This window comes from Gorilla gorilla, chromosome 2, assembly GCF_029281585.2.
Source record: "Gorilla gorilla gorilla isolate KB3781 chromosome 2, NHGRI_mGorGor1-v2.1_pri, whole genome shotgun sequence".
Taxonomy (NCBI): Eukaryota; Metazoa; Chordata; class Mammalia; order Primates; family Hominidae; genus Gorilla; species Gorilla gorilla.
The window spans coordinates 207559111-207574924 of NC_086017.1; the positions used below are offsets into that span (position 1 = coordinate 207559111).

Consider the following 15814-nt stretch of genomic DNA (forward strand, 5'->3'; position numbering starts at 1 on the left):
GCTGTATAACATTAACTCTAGCCACCATGCTGTATAGCATTAACTCTAGCCACCATGCTGTATATCAGACCTTCAGAACTTCACCTTGTAACGGGAAGTTACACCTTTAATCAGCATCGCCACAGTCTGCATTCCCCCAGCCCCTGGCAACCACTGTCCTACTCTGTTTCTGTGAGTTGTGACAGTTTTAGATCCACATATGAGTGACATGCAATATCTGTGTTTCTGTGCCTGGCTCGTTTCACTTAGCATAATGACTTTGGGTTCATCCACATTGTCACACATGACAGGATTTCCTTTGTTTTCATAGCTGAATAATATTCAGTTGTGTATACACAACACATTGTCATTTTTTTCTTTTTTTTTTTTTTTTTTTTTTTTTTTTTTTGAGACGGAGTCTCGCTCTGTCGCCCAGGCTGGAGTGCAGTGGCGCGATCTCGGCTCACTGCAAGCTCCGCCTCCCGGGTTCACGCCATTCTCCTGCCTCAGCCTCCCGCGTAGCTGGGACTACAGGCGCCCGCCACCACGCCCGGCTAATTTTTTGTATTTTTTAGTAGAGACGGGGTTTCACTGTGTTAGCCAGGATGGTCTCGATCTCCTGACCTCGTGATCCGCCCGCCTCGGCCTCCCAAAGTGCTGGGATTACAGGCGTGAGCCACCGCGCCCAGCCAACACATTGTCATTAAACACCAAAAATTTTTAGGTTGTTTCCATATCTCGGGTATTGTGAATAACGCTGCAATGAACATGGGGGTCCAGGTGTCTCTTTGAGCTTCTGATTTCATGCCCTTTGGATATACACCCAGAAATGAGGTTGCTGGAGCACATGGTAGTCCTGTGGCTTTTGAGGAACCTCCAGAGTTTTCCATAATAGTTGTACTAATTTACATTCCCACCAACAGCACACAGGGTTCCCTTTTCTCCACATCCTCATCAACACTCACTATCTTTTGTCCTCTTGGTAACAGCCATTCTAACTGGAGCGAGATGAGATGATACTCACTGGGGTTTTAATTTGCATTTCTCTGGTGCTTAGTGATGTTGAGCATTTTTTCATACATAAATTGGCCATTTGTACGTCTTCTCTGGAAAAATATCTATTCAAGTCCTTTGCCCATTTTTAGTAGGGTTGTTTTTTAGTAGGGTTTAGTAGGTTGGTTTTAGTAGGGCTTTTTTTTTTTTTTTTTTTTTTTTGCTATTTTAGATACTAAGATATCATTAGATATATGGTTTGGAAAATATTTTTTCCCAACCTGTAGTTTTGCTGATTTTTTTTCTTGGCTGTACTGACACTACTTAACTTTTAAAATGGCTAAAGTAACTGCCACTGTATACAATTAAAGTTATTTATTTTCATTATGTGGAGAAGACAGACTTATCTATCCCAGGAATCAGTATAAACACAGAACCCACTAAAACAAGAGAGATTTTGCCAGAAAAACCCCATGTGACTCTTCGGGCCGCAGTTGCCTCACCTAAAATCGGGAGAGGTAAGCTGTGAACCTGACGGCAGCCACTACCGACTACTGAGGGCCATGCTTTCTCACCCCGAGGCAGGTGCTGCTGTCCTCACCCTTTACAGGTGAGGAACCACGGCTGGAAAGGCCATCACCCTCACACGGTTATATCAAGGCCTGTGTCTGAACTGTTATTCTACAATGCCTCTATTTTCCCTAAAATAAAGACACTCTAAATGAAATTTATTCATTTTTACAAAGGAAATAAAGTAGAAATTAGATTCCTACCCTGTGGCAACAACAGTGTTCTTTGCTCTTCTGCGATGGATGGACCCATCCTGTATGCACAGTGCGATGACACCACGGCACTCCCCGTTCTCCATCAGGAGATCCAAGGCAAAATACTCCACAAAACAGCTGGTATCATATCGCAGAGACTAAAAGAAAGAAAAAAAGGGCAAGAAGTGTTAAGCCAACCTTTAAGGTTTTAAGGTGGTATCTGCTCATGTGAACAGGTGAAACAACTTGATCCAAATGGACCAGGTAAATCCAAGGAGATCAGCAACAGTGTCAGTGACACTGTCAGAGCCTGAGAGGCATTCCACGCCGAGCAGTACAAACAAGGCAGGTGTGCTAGAGAACGCAGCAGCAACAGCTCCTACTTTGGTGACACATTTCCTACCTCTACACAACCCGAAGAGGCACTCCACACTGTCCGGTGGCCACATGCAGCTCCACTCGGAGTCTGGTGCCAGAGTGAGGTCCGCAGACCATGGGGTCACAGCCCAGATGGGAACTACTGGCAACACATAACCATTTAATTAATTAAAATAAGTCAAAACGTTTAGCTCTTCAGCTACACCAGCCACATTAGCAACAGCCCCATGTGGCTGGCAGCTACCAAAGCAGACGGTTGCAGACGAGCAGATTCCGGCACCGCAGAAAGGTAGGCGCCGGACAGCGCTGCCCTCCTGGACCTGCCGTTCCCTCAGCCAGCGCAAGTTGCTCTCATGAGCCTGGGCCAGCTCCCCACATGACAGCTCCTGCTCCGGACGGAGCCGCTGTCTCCTCCCACCACACACTTGTCGATGCACTCAGCCACAGAGAAGTCACTGGTGTTCTAACAACCTGCAAATTAATGATCCGTCCCCATTCATCAGAAAACAACAAAGTTCAGAACATTGATTACTCTGAATCAATACTGTTCAGAATATTATTTGCTCATGCCAAAGCGGACCCTGATTACACAGTAACTACTGTCACCTCAAGTCTTTGTCCGGTGGTAACAGTTAATATTAAAACAATCCATGGCCGGGTGTGGTGGCTCACGCCTGTAATCCCAGCACTTTAGGAGGCCGAGGCGGGTGGACTGCCTGAGCTCAGGAGTTCGGGAGCAGCCTGGGCAACATGGGAAACCCTGTCTCTACTAAAATACAAAAAATCAGCAAGGCGTGGTGGCGTGCACCTGTAGTCCCAGCTACTCTGGAGGCTGAGGCAGGAGAATCGCTTGAACCCGGGAGGCAGAGGTTGCAGTGAGCAGAGATCGCGCCACTGCACTCCAGCCTGGGTGACAGAGTGAGACTCCGTCTGAAAAACAAAGCAAAACAAAACAAAACAAACAAAACCAATCCATTCAGGAACTCAGAGGTGGTAAAAGAGCCTTAAAATACTTGCTGTTTGTCTTTTTTTGAGACAGGTCTCCTGTTGCCCAGGCTGGAGTGCAGTGGTATGAACATGGCTCACTGTCTCAAGTGATCCTCCTGCCTCAGCCTCCTGAGTAACTGGGATTACAAGCATGTACCACCATGCTCAGCTACTTTTTAAACTTTTTGTAGAGACAGGGTCTCGCTATGTTCTCCAGACTGGTCTCAAACTTCTGGTCTCAAGTGATCCTCCTGCCTTGGCCTCCTAAAGTGCTGGGATTACAGACATGGGCCACTGTGCCTGGCCTGCTTGTTCTGTTCTTACATGCTGAGTGTCACATACGCCAAGTGAAAACCTGGTATATAAGATTATCAATTCAACTTTCCAACATAGAGGCAACAACTCACACATTGCCTTAGGGGCAGCTTCTCAAGGCACACGTCTGCTCCTGTCACATCCACAGTCGCTGCATGTGCCCCACACCGCTGTTCTCTGTTGCTTTTTGCGTAATCTCTGGCTGACTCACTGGGCACGCTAACCCATTCCCCGCTGTCACCATAAGCCCCAGCACTACGTGTCCTGTCTCAGGTGGACGGGGGGGCGGCCTTACCCTCCCATATCAGGTGTGCAATATTGAGTGGCCGGTCCGATCAGCCACACAGCAGCATCGATGGGCCTGCCCACCCTTTCCAAACTTGAGGCTCTGTCCGCCAAATGCACGCTGATAAATCTTCCCATCTTCAGTTCGGCTAAACGGCATGCCATACTTTTCTACCTGTGAAAGATAAAACCAAACAAAAGCCTTATTACCTTAAAGGAGTCAAGATATTCACAGCTAATCTACACTAAACAACCTTAGTACAAATCTGCAAACCCAAAGTAACCTATTTTATGAAAATGTCAACACTTCATCAAAGAGAAGTTTTTCTTATTACATGTAATACATAGTTCATGACGGACAAAGTCTTCTCCTGTGAGCTTTGCTAATCACCATTCTTTCGGCTGCCACATCTGCCTCAATTGCTTACATTTTTTCCAGGACTCTTGTACTAGAAACAGACCACGAGAGCACCCAGAGCCTCCCGCCCATCACCTCGACCATGGCAGTGGGGGCCTGCTCCATCACGTAGTGGATGGCATCCTGGTCCCCCAGCCAGTCGGAGCCCTTCACGGTGTCGTAGAAGTGCCACCTCCAGTTGTTCTCCTCCATGTTCCCCAGAGCAGCATTGATTCCAACCTGGAAACCCCAACCACTCCTTACAAGCCACAAACAGGAGCCCCACCTTTGTCTTCCAGGCCCAAATCCACCCGCTGGGGGATTCAGAGAAAGCCAACTACTCACGCGGTGACTCCCAGTGAGGGCTGACCTCAGCAGAGGAGCAGCCAGGCCTGACAGATTCCAGATCACAACCCCTCCCAGACTCACCCAGTGATTCCATCCCTTAGCCTCAGTCTCCTCATCTGTGTGGTGGAGACAGAGGGAACTCCAGGAAGGGATGACTGGAGCAGTGAGTGAAAGGCTACCTGTAATATGCTTATTACCTAACGTATCTGGCACAGAAAAGGTACTCCATGAATCTCTCCACATAATTTTATTAACATATCTTCCCAACAGCATTTACGGGCATGTGTTAAAGATTAGAAGTGCTTCCTGCCAAGTAATAAACTCCACACTCAGAGTCGCACTCCCCTGTACCCCACTTCCTTTGGCTGTGTGTGCCCACCACCGTCTTACCCCTCAGAGAGCCCCAGAAGACAGCACCACAGGGACAAATGAAACCCTTGCCCTTTTCTTCCCCAACCTAAATTCTGATTCCTCCTCTTTAGATGATCTCCTTTTCTTAAGGTGTTGGGGTGGCAGGGGTGGGTGGGGAGGGTAGATGGTCAGAGAAAACCCAAGTGTGACTGGAGTCTGAATTAAGAGTGACAACAAGGCTCCCGCCCTTCAAAGTCCCCAGGGAAGAGGCTCCAGGGATAGACCCGAGAGGGTGAGCTGAGTAAGGCACAGCAACAGGCCATGTGGCTGGAGCACGGGGAGGAGGCAGGAGGCTGCCCAGGTAGAAAGTGCGAGGCTGCGCGGGACCTGCACGGAGTGGGAGCACAGTGGGGCATCTTTCTCTTACTTGCGCTGCAACAGTGTGTGACCTGGTAGGAAACAGCTTGGTAACACATGCTGTATTCAACCCTGCCTCGGAAAGGCCAAATGCAGCTCGCAAGCCTGCCCCTCCAGCGCCTACCACCACTGCATCAAATTCATGATCCACTACTGGATACTGAGCAGAAATCTGGAAAAGAAAAATTCACCTGTCAATCACACGTTCCACCATGCCAAACATGAAGACTTGTGCCAGTGAAAGAGCTTGACAAAGATAAAAGGAGCAACTGCTGGGCACACAAGGCCTCCATCCTGTCCTGGGGCTGAGCCCTGAACAGCGCGGGGAGAAGTAGGCACATTCGCACCTGGAGGAGGGACTGATAATCAGATTCTATGAATGGTAGAGGGTCTATTCCATGGGATCAGACTGAGGACCACAACTCTACTTCAGGGCCGTGCCTATGCTTATGCCTGAGAAGGAGCCAAGGAGCATTCAGTCGCTATTGTGAGCTTATGAGAAAAGAACTTCTCAGCAAGTTTCAGTTTTCCAACAGAGAGAGAACAGGCACACTCAATACCAAGGAACCCACACCGGAAGGGCCCCACAGTCCTCTTTTCAGTACGATTTCATCATCTATCACAGCAGATACTGTTCATTTTAATTTATTGCTTTACTTGACCTAAATTTAAATCTAGTTTATAGATACATAAGAGATACAAGTAAAAATGTTAACATCTATGTTTATGTTTTTACTTGCAATTAAGTATTATTACACTGAAAATAATTTCAGCATGAATTGGATACCTATGAGAAATTTTTCCCTTATGTCTATGACTCATATGAAAACAAACTGGTATAGATCCTTACCCCCAAGCCAAAAAAATCATTTATAATGGAACAAAAAGCATGAACTTACGGAATCTGAAACTTCTGCAGATGCCCTCTTGTTCCTTCAACAGTGAAGTGAAAACCTCGGGTTCCTGTTTGCAACACTGTTGGCCACTGGAAACAGAGAAGACACAAATCCAGAGGGTTAGTGCCCTGAAGGAACAAATGCTGTGGGGGATAGTAATTCAAATTTCCCCTTGCAAACTGTTCACCTTCTTCTGTACCCAGGTGCTCCTGTGCATCCAGAGAGCTCAGCTGGGACCCTCTACTTAACCCTGAAGGGCAGCCCAAGGGGCAAGGAAGGACTGAGCCCCCAGGTCCTCCTTTCCACCCTGACTTGGCACTCTAGAAAACCAGGATGAAGCTTGTTTCCAAAAAGGATACTCACTGACTCAGATACGAGATGAAAAAGGCACACTTCCTCTGGGAAGTCTTCACTTATGCTACTTAGTGGAGGAGGGGAAAGACATCCAGATCGTATTACTGTATGTGGTATTTTGCAAATAATGAAGCATTTTAACTGGCTCCATCAGAGCCCTTTCCACATTACAGTTCCAATCGTCCAGGAGGGCTTGCGGTCAGCTCAAAAGGCACTGGACACTGAATCAGGAGATCTGTATCCTGGAACAGTAAAGGCTGACAGCCCAGAGGGAAGAGGTGTCATCCCTTCATCACACAGGAGGATGCTGGATGCACACTCTCCCCTGCCTGGCTGCTGCTGGCTTTTTCCTGGCCAACGTCTACAACTTGACAGATCTCGCTGCTTAAATTTTCCATCTTAGCAACCTTTATTCAAGAAAACTGGTTTTAGTGTTTAGTTTTTAGTGGCTCTGTGTGAGAGAGGTCACACTGTCCCATATGCTAAGGTTGGCCAGCCATTTAGGGGATATGTTTTCCATTCTGCTGGCGGCATTTTAGAAGACCACTGAATAGTCTCAGAAATATCATAAAGAATAGTTTTAGGGGCTGGGCGCGGTGCCTCATGCCTGTCATCCCAGCATTTTGGGAGGCCAAGGTGGGCAGATCACCTGAAGTCAGGAGTTCGAGACCAGTCTGGCCAACATGGCAAAACCCCCTCTCTACTAAAAATTAGCTGGGCGTGGTGGCGGGCACCTGTAATCCCAGCTACTTGGGAAGCTGAGGCACGAGAATCGCTTGAACCCAGGAGGGAGAGGTTCCAGTGAGCCGAGACTGTGCCACTGTACTCCGGCCTGGGCGACAGAGCGAGACAATGTCTCCAAAAAACAAAAGAAAAAAAAAGCTTTAGGAAATTATGCACTCAGCAATCAGAAGAGGGGATGTGAGGGACGTCTTCAAGTATTTAGAAATACTTGCAATTCACAAATTACTTATTATGTGGGATAAAAAATTATTCTTCATTTCTCCAATTTCTAGTCTCTGTTTTTATTGACATAAGCTAATTTAGTTTTTTCTTTTTTCAGAAAATGAGAAAGAACGAATATTCTTCTACCTTAGTATAATTTTTTACATGGTAAAATCATATTTTAAGAAAGAAGTCTTTGAAATAATTTTAATAAAAACGTTCTTGAAAATTTTGTAAAGTGCCCTATTAACATAGGTAGTAGCACCAATAAAAACAGTATTTTATACCAAATGTAAGTAGAAACAGTGAGATCACTCAATGTTTATTCGTTCTTTCTAGGATGTTGATGTGGAATACACACTGCCCACCCCCCACCACACACACACACAGCGGGCTTAAAAGGGGCAGCTACTATAACACAATCTTGAACAAATCATCACGCCATCCCCCTGGGGAAAAGGACACTAACCCTCTGCATCTAAATCTCATCTGGGGCAGATTTTTGAATCTGGAAAGCCCAACTTCAAGCCAATGTCAGTCTTTAGATAAAACTCAAAACTACTTTTGACACAAAACTAGTCTTTTGTGCCAGTTATTAATTTTTTTAGGAGAAACTATCAAACATTTCCTCTAAGAAAAAACATGGGGAACATATAACTAAAAGGAATACTTAGACCTTGCTTAACTATACAGAATTTCAGATGACTGAATCAGGAGGTGGAGGGGGAAAAGTAAGTAGTGCAGAGACATTCATATCCGAAATCTAGCAAAGTCAGGGGTCCTCATCGAATAAAATGCACCTATAAATCATGAGCAAGAAACTAATCTGCAGGTACAACCTACACAATCACAAAAGCAGCCAACGAAGAACCCAAAAACGCACGACTTTCTGTAGGAAAAGCTACCTTCATCAAGATAAAAAGACTTTAACAAAACCCAAGACTAAATTTTGGTTCCATTTTGCTATCTTGCCATCTGGTCTGAGGTGCCTGGGGCCTTAGTCTGCAGAAGGAACACTGGGCACCATCTGGGTTGGGGACAAAGGCACTGGCTCTATCTAGCTTCTCTCCAACCACAAGCTACCATTGCCCCTAAAAAGTCCCACTGACCATGGGCTTCACCTCCTGCTTGTGGACGCCCTCCCGGCAGCTCCTAAGAGCCCAAGATGCGGCGGGGGTCTCTGCTCAGTCAGCACCAACCACAGCAACACGCTAGAACGGTTTACACGCTTTCCGATGCTGACAGGATGGCTGTATGACTAATCCTCACATTTAATTCAGAGATTTTTAAGAACTATTTCAAAAAGGAGAAAATTGCACAATCACAGGCATAATTCAAATCAATATTGCTGAATGCCTTGGTTCCTATTGAGATTTCTACTCTGCAATTTAAAATTACTTTGTAATTAAGGAGGTGGGTGGGTAAGTTCATTTAAAAGAACCAAACAACTAAACCTATCCAATTTCGCTTGATTAAATAAGATCCTAGAAGGCCGATTCTGAAGATGCAATCGTAGAGGGCACATTCAGACAAACAGAGAGCAAGGGCTCAGGGAAGTATAACCCTGACCATCATCCTGGACTAAGCCGAGCCCGGCCCTCGAGGTACTCCGCGCACAGGCAAGCACAGCTCCTGGAGTCCTCGCTCGGTCAGTGCCCTGAGCTCTCCGTCTGATTTTTTAAAACTGGCACAGCTGCTTTTAAACACTGGCACATTTTTGGTGGCACAAGGGCCACCAAACAGGACCCAAAGTACAGGTCCTTAACTTCCAAGGTCCCCAAGTGGACATGCACAGATTTGCGCCTTCTGGAAAGGGGAACTGCAAGCCCAAGCTCGGGCGCGCCGCGCTTCCCACCGGACACCCACCCGGCCGAGCCCGGCCACTCCTCGCACCCACCCGGGCGGTTTCAGCCGCCCCGCCAGCCTCACCCACGGGCTGCGGGCGGCCCCTCAGGACAACCCTCACAGAGGGCGGCAGAGGCCCGGCCCAGCCAGGACTCCACCCCGGTGACCCTGGGCAGACACGACTCCTCCCCGAGTCCACCCGCCAGGCACTGAGGCGAGGGGCTACCTCAGCCCGCGAGGTCGCCGGACCCCAGGCCGGGACCAAAGCGGCGGAGGGGACGCCCAGCAAGCCCGCGGGGTCGTGACCTTCACCGGGACGCGGACTACCTGCTTAGGACCGAGCTCCCCAGGCCCCCGAGTACACTCCGCGGCTCCCCCTCGCACCGGCCCAGGGCTCTCCCAGCCCCTTCCCGATCCCCGGGCAAGGGGCGCGGGGACCCGGCGCCCGCTCCGCTCGGACCCGCTGGGGACCGTCCCGCTCCTACCGCCGCCTCGCCCCCCGCCTTCCCTGGCCGCTCCGCGGCAGGGACTCACCGCCTTGGCCAGCGCCAGCGCCAAGCGCCGAGCACTTAGCACCCGCGACAGGCCCCGGACCCCCGACATGTCTGTAGTCGCCTCCGCGCAGTCCCGCCAGTCCCTGCGCAGACTGCGCCTGCGCTCCACGCCCGGGTCAAGGGCGGCGGTAGTGGGGGACATTGCGCCTGCGCACCACGCCACGCCCGGGCCTGGGTCTAAAGGCCGGGGACGCCGCGCCTGCGCAAAGCGGACCCGCGGACGGTGGCGCTGGGTGGACACGGAGGTCCCGCGCTCCCCGACCGAGATAGGGCGGGCCCTATTTCGGGGAGGTGTTGGGCACCAACACTTTTTAAAGCCCCGTGGGTGGTTCTCCGGGATCTCCCAGACCGAGAGGGCCTGAACGTCCAGACCGCAGGGAATGGGGTCGAAATGGGCGGCGCTCGTCCGCGGAGGTGGGCGGGAGCGGCCCGGGGACTCCGGCTTCTGGGGAGCGGGAGTGACCCTCGGTTTCTGGCCTCCGAGGGGCGGGAGCGATCCTCAGCCATGTCCCTAGCCTCTGGCTTCCGGCTGATTATTAAATTTTTTGTAGAGGCGGGATCTTGCTCTGTTGCCCAGGCTGGTCTCGAACTTGTGACCTCAAGCGATCCTCCCTCCTCGGCCTCCCCAAGTGCGGGGATTACAGACAGAGCCACTGCGCACGGCCGTGGTCAGCTTTGAAAGCTGGGTAGATCCCTTTGGCTACGCCTTTCTGCTAGCTTACCCTGATTCTGCTTCTGGTTCAGATAGTATTTTAATATTTCTAGTGTGTCTTTCTGTAAGATATCTGAAATCTTTTTGTGGAATGAAGTGGCATGAAAAATAAACCAATAATCATTAGTAATTATGTTTCCTGTCTTTTCACTTTATTAAAATCTTCGTCTTGTGCATCATGTTTAACAATTTTGAGTTATTTTAGTAAATTTGCAAGGGTTCAGTCCCATTTTATTGATATTTGGGTTGTTTCCCATGTTTGCTCTTAATAACACCGTACAGAACATATTTGTGACCATAACTTTGTCTTTAGGATTTTTTTTTTAGATGTATGCCCCAGACGTGGCCTTTATTGGCTTGCAGGGAATGAACATCATACCTCCTAGACTTATTTTTTTAAAGTTACACTGTTTTAGTCCTGGGTTAGTTACCTAATTTTGTTTGGTTTGAGACGGAGTTTCGCTCTTGTTGCCCAGGCTGGAGTGGAATGGCGGGATCTCGGCTCACCGCAACCTCTGCCTCCAGGGTTCGAGAGATTCTCCCGCGGAGCTTACAGTGAGCGGAGATGGCGCCACTTCACTCCAGCCTGAGCAACAGAGCAAGACTATATTGCTTTAATTTACTCTGCCGGCTATCTGGAGAAATGCAACCTCATCAGCAATTATTTCCACCTTGCTGCTTTTTAAATGTTATTTCCTATAGCCAGGTACTGAGCCCTTCAATTGAGGTCTAAACCGTCCACCCTCTCCCTCCGGGATTGCCAAGCCTGTGGTTTCAGTTCCATGCTCCCAGGTAGATTATGTCAATTCAAAGTCAATGCGCTTATGAAATACTTTTTGTGGTTTTTTTCTTAATTTTAAGAGTTTTTTTTTAAATATGTTTTTGTTTCATGGAGGTGACACCCTCTGTCTCTGAGTTGTGGGAGCCTTCCTCCTTCAGTCTGCATGTACTGAAGCCAGGGTTTGCTGTACAGCCCCTCAGCTGCAGCAGCCCACAGTGAGGTGCAGGTGCTCACGCCACCACCCCAGAGAGCTCCTCCATTCGCCCCTCCACCCGTATCCCCTCGAAACCACTGCCCTGCTCCCCAACACGGTACACTGTCTTCTCCAAGATGTCATGTGTTGGCATCCTTCGGCCTGTGCCCACCGAAACTAGCTTCCTTCACCGGGCATGTAGCCTGGGAGACCTGGCGCATTTGGGTGCATCTTTCCACTGCTGGTTGGTGTCCCCCATGTGGAAGCATCCGCGTTGCTTCACGCCCTCTCCTGCTCCTGCCGATGGACATTTTGTTTTCTTCCAGTTATTGGCAATGAGGAATGAGGCCTAAACACTTGTGTGCAGGTTTGTGTGTGCACGTTTAAGTTTTCGCTTGGGGGACATTTCAGGAGTGGGGTTGCTGGATGACATGGTAAGGATGTGCTTAACTTCGTAAGAAACTCCCGGACCACTTTCCAGCATGGCGGGACCCCTCCCATTCCCACTGCAGCTTATGAGGGTCCCAGTTCCTCTGCATCATCACTAGAACCTGGGTTGGCCCATGGTTTTTGTCTGTTTTAGCCATTTTAATAGATTTGCAGAGGTACTGTTGACTGGCATTTCTCCAGCATCTCTATGATGTTGAGCCTCTTTCTCGGGCAATATGCCCTCCTTATACCTTCTTTGATGAGGCCTCCATTCAAATATTTGCCCTCTCTTTACTACTGGGGTTTTTACTTTCCTATGGTTCAGCTTTGATGCTTCTTCATATATTCTGCGTGCCAGTACGTTGTGAGATGTGTGATTCACACATATTTTTTTCTAGACCATAGTTTGTGTTTCATTCTCTTTAGATTTTTATATTGCTTTATAGAATTATAATTTTAAATTTATGACTACATTTAACTTGTCAGTCTTTTATGAATCATGCTTTTGGTGTCATGTCTAAGAACTTTTCGCCTAACCCCAGGCCATACAAGTTTTCCCGTGTTTTTACCTAAGGGTTTGATAGCGTTATGTTCTCCATTTAGGCCGTTAATAAATGTTGAGTAACATTTTGTGTCCGCCATGGCCATACCTTTCTCCATCTCTCACGGTATCGTGGGCATTTGCAGCTCCCAGTGCGCCGTGCTGTTCCCGTCTTCTTGGTCCGCTCCTCCTGTCATACCTTTCTCCATCTCTCACGGTATCGTGGGCGTTTGCAGCTCCCAGTGCCCCGTGCTATTCCCGGCTTCTTGGTCCACTCTTCCTGTGAGTTCCAGGGCACGTCTTAGTGCTGGCGCTGTCCTGGTCCATCAGGGGGTCCCATGAGCTTGTCCGTGTGGGAAGATTGGGACTGTGATGCTGACGGGATGCCCTGTGAGTCAGGAGGAGGTGCTGACGGGGGTTTCCACGTAGGAGAGAGAGGTGTTTAGTTTTCCGGATGGGGCAGACTTGAGAGGGGACAAACGTGAGAAATGCCACCAATGAGAAGTGTAGGCACAGCAAGTCTCGGGGCCGCCCAGCTGTGTAGGAGCCAAACGTGGATGTGTCAGTGGCCACGCCAGGAGGTAAACCCTCAACCAAGGGCCTCTGGGTGTCCAAGACCAAGTCTTGCTCAAGAGGTGCGTTCAGCTGAGCCAACCATGGCAGAAATGCATAAGGGAGATCCCATGGTTCCTCTGTTTAAATCCCCTGCTAATCCCACCAGTCTCAGAGAAGCAGCCAAGTCCTCACAGCAGCCTGCAACCCCCGCCTGACTCGGCCTCCTCTTGGCTCTGATTCTCTGTACCCTCCTATCCCTGTCTCTTCTTCCATCAGAGAGGAGATCCGGCACGTTTATCCTGGTGGACTCAAACCCATCTTTGCCCCACATATAGTCATCAGAATGAATAGGTATAATCTAGAAAGAGTCCTTTTGAAAAAGAAAAAAGCAGGCCGGGCATGGTGGCTCATGCCTATAACCCTGCAGGGACCAGACCCACAGGGTCGGTGGGTCTCTCCCTGTGTGCGGCGACGAGAGAGTGTAGAAATAAAGACACAAGACAAAGAGATAAGAGAAAGGGCAGCTGGGCCTGGGGAACCACTACCACCAATGCGCGGAGACCGGTAGTGCCCCGAATGTCTGGCTGCGCTGTTATTTATTGGATACAAGGCAGAAGGGACAGGGTAAAGAATGTGAGTCACCTCCAATGATAGGTAAGGTCACGTGGGTCACGTGTCCACTGGACAGGGGGCCCTTCCCTGCCTGGCAGCCAAGGCAGAGAGGGAGAGGAGACAGAGAGAAAGACAGCTTATGCCATTATTTCTGCATATCAGGGACTATTAGTATTTTTACTAATTTACCACTGCTGTCTAGAAGGCAGAGCCAGGTGTACACGATGAAACATGAAGGCGGACTAGGAGTGTGACCACTGAAGCACAGCATCACAGAGAGACGGTTAGGCCTCCGGATAACTGCAGGCGAGCCTGACTGATGTCAGGCCCTCCACAAGAGGTGGAGGAGCAGAGTCTTCTCTAAACTCCCCCGGGGAAAGGGAGACCCCCCCCCCCCGCCCTTTCCCGGTCTGCTAAGTATCGGGTGTTGTTCCTCGACACCTTTTGCTACCGCTGGACCACGATCCGCCTGGTAACGGGCGTCTTCCCAGATGCTGGCATCACCGCTAGACCAAGGAGCCCTCTGGTGGCCCGGTCCGGGCATAACAGAAGGCTCGCACTCTTGTCTTCTGGTCACACCTCACTATGTCCCCTCAGCTCCTATCTCTGTATGGCCTGGTTTTTCCTAGGCTATGATTATAGAGCAAGGATTATCATAATATTGGAATAAAAAGTAATTGCTACAAACTAATGATTAATGATATTCATATATAATCATATCTAAGATCTATATCTGGTATAACTATTCTTCTTTTATATTTTATTATACTGGAACAGCTCGTGTCCTCTGTCTCTTGCCTCGGTGCCTGGGTGGCTTGCCACCCACATAATCCCAGCACTTTGGGAGGCTGAGGTGGGAGAATCACCTGAGGTCAGGAGTTTCAGACCAGCCTGGACAACATGGTGAAACCCCATCTGTAGTAAACATATAAAAATTAGCTGGGCGTGGTGGTGTGTGCCTGTAATCCCAGCCACTTGGGAGGCTGAGGCAGGAGAATCATTTGAACCCAGAAGATGGAGGTTGCAGTGAGCTGAGATCGCGCCACTGCACTCCAGCCTGGGTGACAGAGTGATATTCTGTCTCAAAAACATAGTAATAGGAATAATAAAGAAAAAGTGCAAAAATTCAAACAACTTAACAGAAACTGGGCAAAAGAGCTGAACCGGCCCTCCACAGAAGAGGAAATGTGGAGGAATGGCTAATGAAAACATGAAGAGGGGCTCAGCCTAACAGGGGGAGATATCACGTGACACCCACCAGACGGGCAAAAATCCCACAACCCCACAACCCAATCCATGCCAGCGTTGGGGAGAATGGAGAGAAGCAGGAACACCAGGCACTGCTAACGCTTGTGAAGTATATTTCTGCTATGCTTGTATATGAAAGAGTGTGTGTTGTGGGTTATGAGGAAAATTACATTTTTACCTGGGATGAAATTTTAAAACTTGAAAGCTACTGACCAGAAGAAACTTGCGCTTGTGTACAAAAGAAACGCCCAAGAACGTTCCCAACAAAACACAGTCCTAAGGGCCCCAACCTGGCCAAACACTCATCCACGGGAAGATGAAGACATTTCCCATGCTCCCCTCAGACGACGGGAGACCGTGCAGCAATGAAACTGAGCCATGTCAGTGTGGGTGGGTCTCAGGGAGAGAATGGAGGACGAAAATAGACACAGAGCAGATGCTCAGAGCCATGCAGTGCAGGAGCAGCCACGCAGGAGAACTTCCTCACGTCAAAGTTCAAAACTACAGCCGAGGCAACAGAGCAAGACCCTGCCTCAAAAAGAAAACAAAGTTCAAAAACTAAATGGCATATTTTTTAGGGATGTACGCACACGGTGAAAGAAACGTACTATGAAGGAAAGTGTGCAAATAATAAAGACTAAAGCAGGAAGTGATTCCCTCCGTAGGAGAAGGGAAGGGACTGGGACCCAGGCAGGGCCTCCAGGGAGCATCCAAAGTTATGTCTCTTCAGATTCTACTCCCTAAACTTGGTGGAGGTCCTCTGTGTCCAATGTGTCAATATTCTTTATACCTTACCCATACTGTACAAATGCTTTATTTCTATTCAATATTTAGAAGACAGTTATAAACAAGATGCATTCAATAGCAAGGTGGCAGATGAACATCAGGAAGGAACATCCATGAGCTTCCATCCACAGAACCTCACCATGGATACG

At 48.9% G+C, this 15814-nt stretch overlaps 1 pseudogene; it reads right to left on the reverse strand.

Moving 5' to 3' along the window:
* The window catches only part of LOC101147313 (succinate dehydrogenase [ubiquinone] flavoprotein subunit, mitochondrial-like), a 28242-nt pseudogene extending 18277 nt beyond the window's left edge, over nt 1-9965 (reverse strand).
* Between the last annotated feature and the right edge of the window lie 5849 nt (nt 9966-15814).